Source organism: Biomphalaria glabrata, chromosome 8 (assembly GCF_947242115.1).
Source record: "Biomphalaria glabrata chromosome 8, xgBioGlab47.1, whole genome shotgun sequence".
In the NCBI taxonomy this organism is placed as follows: Eukaryota; Metazoa; Mollusca; class Gastropoda; family Planorbidae; genus Biomphalaria; species Biomphalaria glabrata.
In genome coordinates, this window is record NC_074718.1 from 10,224,921 (window position 1) to 10,241,102 (window position 16,182).

Consider the following 16,182-nt stretch of genomic DNA (forward strand, 5'->3'; position numbering starts at 1 on the left):
AGCTATCATAGCTATTAATTTTGGCACTATCCTGAAAACAATAATTAGATAATTCTATAATATTTTGCTGTCGGTCAGTCGTTGGTTTATAGATCCATACAGCTAATAAACTTAACTGATATGGGCGAATTAAATTCTTAGAGTAGATATAAAGATAAGCTTTAGCAGACTTCTTTAAATATAAAACAAAATGAAACCTAAATTTTAAAAAAATAGATTGAACTTGAAATAAGCAAAACATATAAATTATTGTAAAAGTGACAATTTCAGATCATGCAGTTTATAGTACATGGTACTATTTACGTGGTAAATGGCTAAGAGGATGTGGTCAGCACAACGACCAACTGCCTTTACTTTCCCTAACTTAAGTCAGATACCCATTAATGTTTTGTGGCTTAGGGGCGCCCTAAAAAAAAAAAGTTGAAAATCCCCGTCTTTATCGACTTTCGAATCGAGGATCCCAGCTTCGGAAGCCAAGCGCTTAACCACTCTGCCACCGCAATCCCAAATAAAATATCACTAGAAGAAAAATCAAAACAACAAATGAAAATATTTTGTTACTTTGTCTCTGATTCGTCTACCCTTATCTCTTACCCACTTAACATCAGTTATGACAGACCTTGTCATGGTTTCATCAAGAGCCCGTCAGACAAATACAATACACCCACACATATTACACTTCAGGACACACTGCCGAGGTGTAGTTAGCATTACTTGGCTGAAACTGGTTTTATGGATTAATTATTTGCTTTAATTAAGCAAACATCCAAATTAAATAACATCGATCAAATTTTCTTTTGTCTCTGGGATCTCGTCTGGGACACTAACCTGCTTCCTCCAGGCGTCTCGAATATGGGCGAGCCCATCCAACTGTCTCCATGCTTTGCCCATCTGCTTGGCATCTGCTTCCAAGTGCTCTAATATATGTAGTTTAATAATAAATCATCAAATATTAACAAAGCTTGTCTTCTAGTACGAAGATAATTGAGAAGTGCAGTATTATATTTTAGCTTAGCAGTCCCAGCTGTGACCTATATATTTTGCCACATCAAGGGTAAGCATAACCATTCTACAGAGTGTAAAGTAATAACCACACCATTTTTTTCTTCCCTAAATCCTCAACATCTAACTTCCTCTCTCTTTCACCCATCTCTGTCCCGTGTCTCAAAGTGCTAATTATAGCGCCCAATTACCATGCGCAGTGCAGGATCATAACGTTATAATAAAAACAAAAGCGCAATATAAAAAAAATCGTATTCAAATCTGTGATTGAAATTTTATTTTCTCATTGAAAAATTAAAAATAAAATATTTAAAGCTTAGTTTATATTGACGTCTATTTTATTACTTTTGTTCTTTCAATAAATTGGTTTACAACCAGAGTCTCGGCTTTGTTGCACCCTATCATTTGTTTACTTTTGTTAATAATTTTTATTAAATTTAAATATCTCTTGAAATTCTTATGCAAAAATAAGTAACTTGTTTTGTTTACATCATGCTTTTATTAATTATGTGAAAAACTAACACAGATATTGCCCGAACAGTATAAACTACTGTTTAAAATCTTCAGCTGTGACTTTGTTAGTTTGGTGATGTTTATACTCATCTAATACAGGGGTCGGCAACCTTTTGAGTCGGAAGAGCCAAAAATTACAATTTACAAAATTTCGAAGTTCTTAAAGAGCCGCAAAGTTTTTTCTTGCCAACTATAAATAGTTCTCTCCAATGATTTTTTAAAATATAAAAGTAATGTTTTTCATAACAAATTTGATAATATGTTTATATATATATATATATATATATATATATATATATATATATATATATGGCATTATTAAATAATTATTTTTTATTTCGGTAACAACCAAAGAAGTTATACGTTTATTTACAACATTAACGTGTACTTCAATAACAAACAATTAAGCAAAAAAATCCAATGGGAGCGTTAGCTTTGCACAGTTTTAGAAATTTTTGATACATTTGGCTCATACGGTAACTTGTTTTTTTTGTTGTTTTTTTTTTGTTTTTAGTTTCAAGCACGACTCTAAATGCTTAATTGTTAGTTGGCTTCTTACATTACTTTTAATTATATTCATGCAAGAGAACGCTTGCACGAATATGCCGATCCGACGATAGTCAGCACTCCAAATGCCAACTTCTTCAACTCACTGTAGCAATCAACTCGCGGCATTCCTTAAAGTTGACCACTTTTGTTGCGTTTGGGATTTACATTATTGGACCTCCAACTGTTGAGATGGTGTACTAGGAATGCTCGAATAGTTTTGTTGGTTTTGAACTGCTCAAATCTGTCAAGAAATTCATTTTTGCTTCTTTTATAACTGTGCTGAAGTAACTCCTGACAAAAGTTGCACTGATTTTATCGCGATACTGCTTTAAACACTCAACATGAAGTAATTGACAGCTCTAAATATCTTCTGCAAAAAGAATAAATTTGTCTTCAAAACAAACCAATTCTTCTACTAAAACATAGGATGGGTTTTCCTTTCCTTGCAGTTTTAGATTCAGCTCATTTAATTTCTCTGTTGTATCAATCATAAAGTAAAATGTTTGCAACTATTTGTCGTTCTATAATTCGATGTGATAAATGTCTTTTTCATTTAGAAATGTATTTATTTCATTCAAGCACAAAGCAAAACGTTTCGTCACCTTACCTTTGGAAAGTCATAGGTCGGAATACTGAGTCTTCATTTCGTTTAAGTGGTGGAGTGCTTTTGACAAGAAGCTGTTAAAAATCTTGATTACCAAATTCATGACCTCATATATTTAGGTTGGAATCATTTTGGGCACAAAGCATTTCTTGGTGCATTATTCAGTGAAACGTAAGAATTTCGTGGTTTATTTGGCTCCGACGAATCGTCGTAGCTCTTTTATTTTTTACTGTCATATTCTGTCAGTTGCTATTTAAATGATTTTATTTGAATCTATATTATTGTCTTCAATGTATTTTTGCACGGCATTCGCCCAATCGTCCCTCTCTAGTTTGTCACGAAAGCGGTAGCAATCCTAGAAGTTCTTCTTTTAGACTTTGGGAAGACATATACCTGACAAAATGGGCAAATTGTACCGTGTCTTTTAGTCCCAAGAATAATCTATTGCAAGTAACATTTGAAGACATTTTAGCTATACTGTCTTGTACTGTTTTAGCAGATAGTGGCAAATCTTTGATTTCTATTTCAATATTTCTGGTTTGTTTTTTGAAATCATGAAACAGTTTTTCAGATGCATGTAGGAAGCAGTTTTTGACATACTCATCATCGTAAATGGTTTTCATTTTTGTGCGATTTCTAGTGGTGCCGCAAAGCTTGCCAGAATAACATTACTTATAGATTGCTTCTAACTTTGAGAAGATAATTCGCTTCTAACTCATTTACAAACAACAACAAACTACATGGTACTACAACAACAAAGTCGCTTCTAACTCATTTACAAACAACAACAAACTACATGGTACTACAACAACAAACTATACGCCGCTTTCAAAGCACGTGGTTAAGATGCCAATTTGTCTTGCGTCATAGCGAATTAAAACCTACATAGAAACATCCGACGACGGCGTCATTCGAGGGCTTCCGGCGGACAGACAACAGTGACGACGTGTGTAATGGGGGAAGGTGTGGCGAAAAGCGAGTACAAGTGGCTGAGAGATAGAATCGGTGCCTAATCTTCGTTAAAAGAACTATTTTTAAAAATTGTCTCGACACAATAAATAATATTTGTGTATGGAACTAGAGAGCCGCAGCTTCACATCCAAAGAGCCGCATGTGGCTCGCGAGCCGCAGATTGCCGACCCCGGATCTAATATGAGTTTTGATTGCACAACTATTGAAGATCATTACAAGGTTTTTTAAATTTAAAACCTTGATCTAATTTTGCATTCATTAAGGAAGATCATTGAAAGAGTTAGTTGAATGCATTTGACTTTGTTTAGATTGATATTATTAAACGATTGCTTTCTGTCACATGGCCTTCTGAGCGTTTCGTAGACTTTCATTCAATTTATTTAATTTGGCTTAAATTGAATCATTTATAATATCTTCTTGACACTTCTAACTAGTATAAGTATAATTTGAACATAACTTTCGCTTATAGTAAAACACATTTTGTTTTATTGATTTGTATCAAATTTGCCTGAATTGTGTTTTTCTAGTATGCTTTGATTTTTTATTTATTCCAAAATGTTAATGCATTTTCTTTTCTCAAATTAAAAATTCAACGTATGCTTCCATATTATAGGACTTAGATATACATTTTTGAGGCGCCTTTACTGATTCTATTTCAATTGAACTTTATGTGTCACAGAACATGGACCCTCTTTCATTCTGCTTGAGACTTAATATGGCTTTCATCGTTTATTCTTTTTTTTTCTTTTTTCGTTGTTCTTCCATCAACTTTTAATCTAATTCAGTGGTTCCCAAACATTTTCCTTTGTGTAACACGTTGGACATTCTGAGTATTTAGTGACTTTTATTTTTGAAGAGAGATTAATTCGTGTGGTTACCTACTAATTATTTCTTCCAGTAGTCATTGCAACACATATTCAGACCTCTCAGAACACTAGGGATCCGCGGAACACAGTTTCAGTTTGTTAAACGCTGATCTAATATTGTGCGTTCCACCTCTGAAAGTCGCTTAAGACATATCTGTTTCAATATTATATTCTGAAGGACTTTTGATGACATTCGGTATCATAGTTGTTTTTTTTCCACTCTAAAATATTAGGCTTTAAGGAGATAGTCCGACTTATTGTCGATATGTAAAAAGCATCCACACAATCCTGATGCAGTCCCAGCTGCGAAGGACAGGACACGTCTGCAGAATGCAAGAATGCCGCATCATTAAAAGGACAAACTATATATATATATGTTCATTTTGTTTAACGTCTTTTTCTGTTGATGTATTTTCCCTAAATGTAAACAACAACTCGGTCATGAAAACGACTCAAGACAAATAGATGCTCCCATCAACTGAATAGTTTAAAGCATTGCAATCAATGAGGAAATCATTCCCAGCACATTAGATGTAGTAATGTAGCTCTTTAAAACAGTCCTGTAGACTTACGGAACGACGAGTAGCCACATATGATCCCTTGGCTATTTAGTATAGCTCCTAATAATTAATTAATGGTTGAGTTCCCCTTTCAGACCTTGCAATCTGCCAATGATGTAAGGTCAACTGTTTCTGTCGCCCACAGATAACGAGGGTGTCATAAGAGTAAGCACGACGACCAACCGCCTTTACTTTTCCCTGACTAATGTCAGGTACTCATTAGAGCTGGGTTTTTTAAGTAGCGCCGAAAGATCTCGATATTAAAAATCCCAGTCTTCATAAAGGTTGGAACGAACGGGATTCGGTTCGGAAGCCAAGCACAATGGCTTTCTATTTGAATTTAATATACACTGGATCAGCTTTCAAGTTAACATTAGTTGATTGATCTGAAACCGCTGCTACATAACTGCATAAGTTTCACTTACGTTTTTCGAAGCTCAAAGTGACTGTATTATCAAACAATTTATTCTAAAGCATGTGGGTTGTTTTTTTTTTATGGGGGGGGGGGGGGAGCCTTGTTCATTGAAAACTCACGGTAAAATCCTTGTTCTTTTTATTGTATTTGAGTATAAGAAGTACTCTGAAATAATGTTAACTCTATGGAGCTAGCATCTTGTCCTTATTAAAATCATGAAATATTATCTCTATTTCAGTTGTATATCTTTTAAATTTTCAATTTCAAACTCCAAAAATCTCATATCTGCCTGTGGTCCCGTCTACGGCATAGGCAACAAACCTGCTTCCTCCAGGCGTCTCGGTCCTGGGCGAATCCAGACTGTCCCCATGTCTTGCCCATCTGCTTCCAAAAGTTCTTATATTTCAAGTTTAAAAATAAATCATCATATAGAGCGCAAAGTAATAACCGCAAATAATTTAAATCTTCACCATTTAACTTTCTTTCTATTTCACCCATCTCTGTCGCGAGTCTCAAAGTGCTTAATCTAGTGCCCAATTACCATGCCCAGTGCATGGCCCTTACATCATAGTAAAACGACTCACCAAAATAAAAAATTCGTATTATCTTCTGTAGTGGATTTTTTTTTTCTCATTGAAAGTATACAAATAAAATATTTTGCAATGATGTCCATTTTGTTACTTGTGTTCTTTAGACCAGAGTCTCGGATTCGGTGCACACTATCATTGGTTTACTTATGTTAATAATTTTATTAAAACTTAAGCATCTCTGTTAAAATTGTTATTTTAAAATAAGTAATTTATTTTGTTTACATCCTATTTGTGTGAAATACTAGCACTGCATATACAATAGCTGCAGTAATCCACAATGGGATATCCTGTTGTGACTTGGCTAGTTTGGTGATAAACTCATCTAAATTTCAGAAGAAGAAACACATATACATCCTCAAGTTTTGATTGCACAACTTTTCAAGATCTTTACAAGTTTTTTTTTAAAGTTAAAACCTTGATCTAAGTTTGCATTCATTAAGAAAAATTATTAAACAAGTTAGTTGCAAAACTATGGCTTTCTTTTAGTACATGAAATGTTCGTTGTATATTGAAAGCTTTCAGATTTCAAGTAAACACAAGTTGATTGATTTAAAACCTCTGCTACATAACTGCATATTTTTCACGTACGTTTTTGGAAGCTCAAAGTGACTGTATTTTCAAACAATTAATTCTAACGTGTGTGGGTCTTTTATGGTATTGTTCATTGAAAACTCACGTTACATTCCTTGTTCTTTTTATTGTGTGTGAGTATAAGTAGTACTCTGAAATAATGTTAACTCTACGGAGCTAGCGTCTTGTCCTTATTAAAAGCTTGAAATATTATCTCCATTTATCTTGAATATCTTTTAAAATTTCAACTTCAAACTGCAATAAACTAAACCCAGCTCTTTTTGGAAAAGTAAAATATATTGTTTACCAGCTGTCCATAAGCATAGCGTTAAAGGAATACAATTTTGCAGCTATTCCCAAATGTCTAAACCGAAGGTCATGAGCTTTGTTCAAGAAAAGACTTTCATCGTTTTATAATAAACTGGTGTGGTACAGATAAGGAATACGGTGGAAATCCATTGATGTACTCAGCCATTGGCCTCGCTTCTAATCTGACCGCTTTGGGATATGATCCATCGGTAATAGGGGGCGTAATAATTAACATAGGTTGGATGTCTTACATAGGCCTAAAGTTCTAAGAGTCATAGATGCAACTCTTGTGATGATTGCATAGAAGAAGAAGAATAGAAAAAATAATTGAAATTGAACTTGAAATTGTTCATGACTAAAACACTTGTTGATGTTCATAAATGTGTTTATGTAAAGTAGTTTCATTTAGCAATGAATACTTCTGTTTCCATACATGAAACATGCAAAAATAAAACAAAATATACTCCAAAATGCATTTATAAAAATGCAAATTAATCAATCTGATAACCTTCAATAAATTGTTAAAAACCAAAGTCTCGATTTCTAAGCATCCTTTGCTACATTGCTTATGGATAATAATACAGATTAATATTTTTAATACAACAAAAGTGTCTCTTTATAAACTACAATACCAACAAAATTGCTTTTGGTGTTTTTTTTTTAAACACTATTCTTATTAAAATTGCGCATTTTTTGTATTTGTTTTTATTTATTTTTGTTCCTTATATACAACACCTTGACCCCTAGAATTACGACATCTGTTGATTATTATGCGCTTGAACTCACAGGATGAAAAAATGTGACGTTCTGTTATGCAAACCTGTTTCTTTAAGAAACTTCCATTAACTGGGTATTCGAATGGAGGCCAACTTCTGACTAATCGGCTGCATAGATGAGACACTAAGTCGGAGCACTGAATCTAGTCCGCGAGGCGATAAACTTAGCATGGGTCAAGGTCGTTTCATTACTGAAAAAGTTTGTCCGCATAAACATTGTGCTCAAACTTAATGCAAACGTTTTTTTCTGGCTAATGCGGGGTATAAAATTATGAGTCCGCATCGCTCCAATTATTTTCAGCAGAGATGACTGACTCTGCAAGTGTCCCTCTCACAAAACACCTAATGCACCAAAGTAACAGCAAGCAGGCTGCCTAAGTCTAAGGTTCGCGGGCTCCTGATTTTTCCTCAGACTTGACACCTAAAGCATTTCGAATCTTCGGGTAAAGTTGCAATGCAGACGACATTTTAATTTCCCAGTTTTTCTTTATAATTTATAACTTTATTATTCAAAATTAATACTTAAAAAATACTGTGTATCGTGTATTCGTGTTGATCTGCTCTGGTTCAATGGTTTCTATAGACGTGAGAAAGGAAGGAGTATCTGAGAGAGATTTACGCTTGCCTTAGGCGCGGAGAGAACACAGCTCAGCTTGTCAAATTTCAACACAAACACAAATCCCATTGTTAGGTTTATGTCATAATCAGTCAAACATTAAAACAAAATAAACGTTTTCTTCTGAAATTTAGATGTTTGACCTGTTAAAATTTATGCCAATAGAATTGTTATGCACAAATGAATACAACAACAAAGTATAGTGACATAACATCCCAATTAATAACGAATCAGTATAACTGGAGAAAAATATATCCACAAAAACAAGTTTAAAAAAGTAAAGTAAGATGATTTATTGCAGTGACGTAGCTAGCATTTTTCCATTATTTGGGGGTTCGGGGGAGGAGGGGGGGTTAAACTCTTAAATGATTCCTCTCATATGGGTTATCTAACAAAGAAAACAAAAGAAACAAAACACAATTAAAATGTTGCTTACATATCTGTAGGCCCAACATCCACAGGGAGCCCGTAAATGTCATCATGGAGCCTGTCCTTCCTCTTTGAAATGGACCAGACGATAAGACCAGCGAATTTTAATGTGTTAGAGGGACTGGCAGATTCCCAGGATGGTATCTACGTAGTTCGTGAATACAAATGGTTGATATACATTGAAGATTGATTAATTAAAGCCGAAATTAAAACACCCACGAAAGTCACGTTTTATGTTCTTGAATAGAGTGAAACTGTTACTTCTACCTCTATAAAAGTGTCCTGCTAACAGGTATAAAATGAAAAGAAAAATCACCGAATTATAACACTTTGAACAGAAAAAAAATTCTAAATTTTATTTGCTACGCCAAATCTTAGCAATCAAAACGTAAACTGTTCTTACATATTGTTACACATATTTAGATATATAATATATATTATAGCTTTTATATAGCGCTACTTTCATACCTATAGCATGCTCAGAGCGCTTTGGTCCAATCTCATTTGTGGAGTGGGGGGGGGTGGTATCTAGAAGTTGGTTTTCCGTGCTGCCTTTAGGCGCTCAGGTGTCGAACCTCGAGCCCCCTTCTAGGTAGCCAAGACAAGCCAAGTTCAAGCGCACTTAGCCTCTCGACCACGCTTCCCATCAGACATTAGTCTTTTGTTTTGTAGGTTTATTGCAAAGACAGTTTCTTGATGAGATGAAGACTCCTAAAGAATAAAAATAAGAGATGAGCTTTGCTTTCTCGTACATAACTGGCCACCTAGCTGTCTGCGATGTTTAATGTAAAACATTGAAGTCTGGAATGCAATATTCCATTTAAGTAGTGCCCGTCTCGTTGTCATTGCTTTTTTTTGTGTCACGTGCCTGGACGCACGCTGAAAAGAGCCAGCAATCAAATTACTAATTGGTTGGTTTCCATTTAAATCTCTTTTTATTCTTACCCTCTCTCTTTCTCTCTATAATCTATCTATCTATCTATCTATCTATCTATCTATCTATCTATCTATCTATCTATCTATATATATATATATATATATATATATATATATATATATATATATATATATATATAAATATATATATATATATATAACACATGGGCGTACCCAGAGGGGATTCAAACCCTCCCCCGCCTAAATGAAATCCCCACCCCCACAGGGGGAGGGGGGTGTCGGAATTTAGTGACTAATTTTTTGCTTTGATTTTGTTTATTTTAGGTGAGATTTTAATACTAAACAATCCCTTGCCCCAGCATAGCCAAGGGGTTTTGAGATTAAAAACCCCTACCAGGGATTTTGCAGTTAAATCTCTTTTATAAAACAAAACAAACAAAAAATGCAAACGATAATCCCCAAATTCCAAGAACTCAGCTAAGGAAGATTTTGATTTTTAAACCCCCTCCAAAATTTACGATAAAGCCCCTCTTCAATACAAAAAAAGCAAATTACAGACTCAAAATTCTATGAGCGTAGCCAAATGGGTTTTGAGTTTAAACCCCCATTCAGAGGGGTTTGAAGCTAAAATATACCTTCACAATTTAAAAAAAAGGAAATTACGCACTTAAAATGCTACGAGCGTAGCCAAATGGTTTTTGAGTTTAAACCCCCTTCAGCGGGGTTTAAAACTAAAAAAAATACCTCTTTAATATAAAAAACAACAAATTATACATTATTAGCATTCCTTGGAACAAAGTATTTGTAATTTAGATGGAGCATTGCAATGTCATTAATTAGAAACATTTTACTTCCGACTGATGGCAATCGACTTAGTTCTAAGTAGCGTGATTTTACAGTTTGAGATCTTTTCATTTCTCTTTATTCAACGTCAGTTTTCTTTTTGTTGATCGTTGTTGTGTTGTCTGTATATAAGAAAAGACTCCTTGTAATACTAAAAATTTCCGTAAGGATCAATAAAGCAGTCTTAGTCTTACTCTTAGTCTTAGTCTTAGTCTTAGACTTAGTCTTAGTCTTAGTCTTCAAACAGAAATCACAAACGGAGCACATTTTCAGGGCACAGTTAAATAACTTATATATTTCTGAAAATTGAGACTTGAACCTCCCGCAGGACGACTGGGGATAGAAGCGGGCAGGGTATGAACCGAACGACAGTCCAGTGTGCATACCGCTCGACTAGGCAGCCTTTTATCAATTCATGGGCTCAAACATGATAAACTTTTAATACAAGTTTATTTTATGCTTAAATTTGTAATATGTTCTATTGTGTCGAGAATGAATCATTTTGTAACTGGCTTTTTAAAAGTCAGGCGATTGTTCAGAGTTTACGCATAGTGCAAGAATGCATTATCCCTGAACAAAAAAAAATTCTAGTCGATTTATAAGTAACTTCAAATTAATATAAAGCACTGTTTGAATTCTTTTTGATTTCTCTAAAAGTTTCTTCATTTTCTTTTACTCTGTCTCCATTAGAGAGATAATTAGATTATTGTATTTCCAATTTAATAACCTGAGCAGAATCATGGTTTCAGCCTAAAACTAAAGTAGTATTTCAGGTTTTAAATAGTTGTGCCCTTTGAGGTTGGACTATTTTTGAATAACATCTACATCCCTACCAAAACACGTCTTTTCATTCTGGCATTTCAACGTCGTCTGGTGTACTCAAAACAGCTTACGACAATGTCACTAATCTGGCATCATGCATTCTTCATAGCCACCAACGAATCTCTAGCTCCTTCTCGCCGTCACCATAGAAACACATACACAGATAGACAAACTCCGTAAAACTTATGTACACGATTTAATCTTCAACGCATCGACGTTATGGCAAAGATTCGGTCAGGTTGGTCCGCATAAACATGCTTCCGTCGCCTCAGCGTGACACCTCCATGGAAACGTCCGCCCGGTGAAGAGAAAAGGGTACGTACGTACGTGAGCAAATATGGCTCCCAGTGAGCTTCCACTACACGCTCTAGCGAGTGTACCTGCAAGTGGTGGGGATGTGAGAATGACTTGATAACCAGTCCCCAACCAACTGCTTTTTTCCACAACGGGAACCATACGGGTGATGATGGTCCTCTCACGGGTTCGGAGGTACATTATACGCATACGGAGGGTCCCACCGTGGGTTCGGCCTCCGTCCTCGCATGGGACGGAGGAACCCGTGTCGTTAACTCAAGGAACCGTGTCCCACGACCAGACAAATGTGATGAAATGATCATCAAGTCGCAGGGGGACTCCAGACAGAGGGGTTTGTGAAGAACCGATTCCTCATCCTGGTCACGGGATAAAATCCTTTCCCGGGTCACATGGTTCATGGTTCATAAAAGGGATGCGGGTCATCTCAAACCATAAATGAACAGCTCTACGGTCCGTATAAAGGAAACATTTATACTTCTGACTTTATCACACAAGTTGTTCTATAGATCTTCTTTTTTTTTGCCTATCGTCTTTTCAGATGTACCTTTTCAAATGAAACACTATCATTGGTATCTTCGAAGCAATCATTCAATGAACTTTGACCTACTGCGACTTTACTATTATGACTGTTTTTTTTTGTGTTATTTTCTACATATTTTATGATGACAATAAAAGATATAAAGTTTTTATTTATAAATATATTTATGTTTAGGGTGTGAAGAATCTCGAAATAGAAAAATATGTAAGTCATTTTTACATGAATGAATTTAAAGTTTTCAAATTCAAACTACACATTTAAATACAAAACATTTATTTTCTTATGGCGAAATAAAGTATCAGACGTCTTAGCCATTTCTATTCCGTCATACATTTTATTAATTTTAAAGTAAACATTGAAAAGACGATGGAGATAAATAGAGAGGGTGGGGGCGAAGAATAAAAGAGGGATTTGGTCGAAATCTGGATTTTACCTTGATTTTATTTAAACAGAACTAGTCAGCTGTCTAGGTAACGCAATGTCAGCATGAAATACCAGTGTGGATACTGGGAAACGCATTGGGGATACTGTGAAATACATTGGGGATACTGGGAAATACATTGGGGATACTGGGAAATACATTGGGGATACTGGGAAATACATTGGGGATACTGGGAAATACATTGGGGATACTGGGAAATACATTGGGGATACTGGGAAAAACATTGGGGATACTGGGAAATACATTGGGGATACTGGGAAATACATTGGGGATACTGGGAAATACATTGGGGATACTGGGAAATACATTGGGGATACTGGGAAATCTAGTGTGTGTACTCTAGAATAAACACTTTTATTTATCTGTTGAACCTTTGGGGCTCCACAAATGATTTATGAAATTTCCGTGTTTTAGGTCTCAACTCCTCAGATGTATTCTAAAAGAGCATTTGCGATTTTCAGAGTTATAATTGCTGAACAAAAAATACGCTAATAATAGCTTTGTTGGTGAAAATAATTAATACTAATTTTTGTTGGCCATAGCTTCAATGATTTATTAAACTAAGATTTACTTCATAATAATTCTCTTGTTTTACTTTGGTTACTTAAATACTTTTCTAATTTGCTAGATATTCCAAAAATTGTCTTCTTGTCGTAAAATCAATGTAATTAGAATTTTCCTTTCACCTTTATCTATCTCTTAGTATGTTGAGCTGTTGGAGCTACACATAAGATCTTCTGACAATCTTTCTCCATTTCTCTTTGTCCTTTGCCTGGATAGTATATATTTCCATGGCCGGCCGTCATTTCTGTACAACGCAATCTCTAGTATAAGCTTTTGTGGACATTTTGAAATTTAAAAAAATGTTCCCATTGCTAATGAAGTCGTAAATGGACATATCGAATCCATTGCATGCACTGGACTATATATCAGTCATTTCAGGTTGAAATATAAATCTTCAATGATTTTGAGTTGACAGCTCCATTTCATTATTCCTGTTAAAAAGAATAAAACGAGTATTAGAATTTCTAAAAGAGGATAACCACTTTCAACGTTATAATTGCTGTTCCAAAGAGTTTATCAGGATTAATACTATTAAGTGAACAACAAATGCGCTAATAATAGCTCTATTGGTCATAGTTATTCATTCTATTTTTTTTGTGTTCTTCATAGCATCAATGATTTATTAAACTAAGATTTACTTCATAATAATTCTCTTGTTTTACTTTGGTTACTTCAATACTTTAAATTGTCTTTATCTATGTCTTAGTATGTTGAGCCATTGGAGTACTATACACAGTCTGCTGACTATCTTTCTGCATTCCTATGGAGTTCTATGGAATGTAACTATATTTCAGTCATTTCACATTTATATATAAATATTCAATGATTTAGAGTTTAAATATTATTTTACATTATTCATGTTAAGAAGAATCAAAAGTTTAATAAACTTTAATGGCAATTCAAAGTTTTATTACTGTCGTTTGATAACCTCGAATGGTCACCTGGTATTTCTCTTGATAAAACCCATTTCACACAATGTTAAACTTACTATCAACATTTAAACAGTTGCGTCCCTTGTTTAACTTATACTCGCTTTGTTTTTATCAAGCCATGTTTAAATGTGGATACATCGAACCAGTACATTGTCGATGATCTTTTAGCACCTGATACATTGTCTATTTGCTTAAAACAATGTTAGGGCGAATTCTTTAATCTAAAAAAATACATGATTTATCGTGCATTCAGTATGATTGCCTTACATTGGAATTTTTTTTTTCTACAGTTTTGAACTAGTCACTTCAACATTCAAAGGCGCCTGGCTGAGTGTTAAAATTCTTGGCTTCTGAATCGAAGGTTATTGGGTTCGAATTATACATATCGTTATGTCATATGGTAATTTTTATCGCCAATGAAATGCCCATCAATTCTAAAGGAACATTTGATAAAGTGTAAAATATAACAGATCTAAACAAGTTGTAGAGAATTTGCATTAAATTTTAAAAAAATGTTATCTTTAAACAGCGTATCAGAAGCTTAAACAGCAGGGCAGATTATAAATCTCTTAATCTCTAAATACGCAGTTCATTAATCTCTTAATTTTTATTGAGGCAGTTCATCGATCTCTTAAACTCTAAATACGCAGTTCATCGATCTCTTTAACTCTAAACACGCAGTTCACCGATCTCTTAAATTCTAAATACGCAGTTCATCGATCTCTTAATTTTTATTTACGCAGTTCATATATTCTTTCTCAGCTAATAAATCTTTTACTCTTGAAATATATAGAGCATGGATCTAATAGTTTTTAAATACGCAGACGTTTGATCCTGTAGCCTATCAATACAAAGGTCATTGATCTTTAATTCTAAAAAAGCAAGTAATAGATCTTTAAATATGCTGACCCTAGACCTCGAAGCATCTAAATATACTTACCTTAGACCTGGTAGCATCTAAATATGCTGACCCTAGACCTCGTCATAACTAAACATACAAACCTTAGATCAGGTAGTATGTCAATACGCTGGTCATATACTTTTAAGTTTCTACATTAGCTGGACCAAGATCTCAAAATCTCAAAAGTCAGTAACTTTGGTTTCTTTTAAGTCGTTCTGTAATCGTGCCAGTTAAGTTATTGACTTAAACCACTAATTAAATAACAACCTAAAGTAAAAAAAAATGAAATAACAAATGCTCAATTGACTTGGATGCATTACTGGAGAGAATGTGAATTGAATGTACTGAACTAAGTTTCAGTCATTATAAGTGTCTCTTCTCTGTAAGTTTCTGAGCGACTCTCATTATCTTACTTTATAATAATTCATTGTCACTGTTAACTCCTACATTCTCGTTTTATTGAATTGAAGGAGAGATACAGTTCTTGCTTTTCAAGTGTAATATATTATGTGTTAGGTCAACCTATAGATAAATATGTTGTTTTCTTATAATTACGATGTATTTCCGCTTCCTATCAAAGCAATTTGATTTCTACACTCAAAACTTTATTTTAGAAGTGGAGGGAAAGTGTACTGAGAAACTCGACTTCAGATCCCGAGCCAAATGCCAGTTTATTATGGATATTAATTTAAAAATCCATAAGCATCATGATAGTATTTAAATCTTAAAACACGACGTTTTGATTTTAAACAATAGTCCCATGCTTTTTATTACACTCGGCATTATAATACATTCACGATACAGATCCGGTACTAGCAGTATGTGCGGCCCCCCGCGAGTCTCATATACGGGCAACGAATATTGTTGGAAAGACTGAGGTTAACAAAAGGACAAAAGATTTTCTATATTGGGGGACCCCCTTAAGGCGCAGGGTCTTGGGAGGCTGCCCCACTCGCCACCCCCAAAGGCCGCTTCTGCACGATACAATTTAATAGCAGGCGATGACCTTATAGTCGAGAAATTGTCCATAATGAGATCCACCTCAGATACCACAATTTATTTTTACTCTATTTCAATAGTTGTATACTTATTTGTCATTTAATATTTCAATAACTTGATCTTTGAAATAACTAATTGTATTAATACCTTCTTGTATT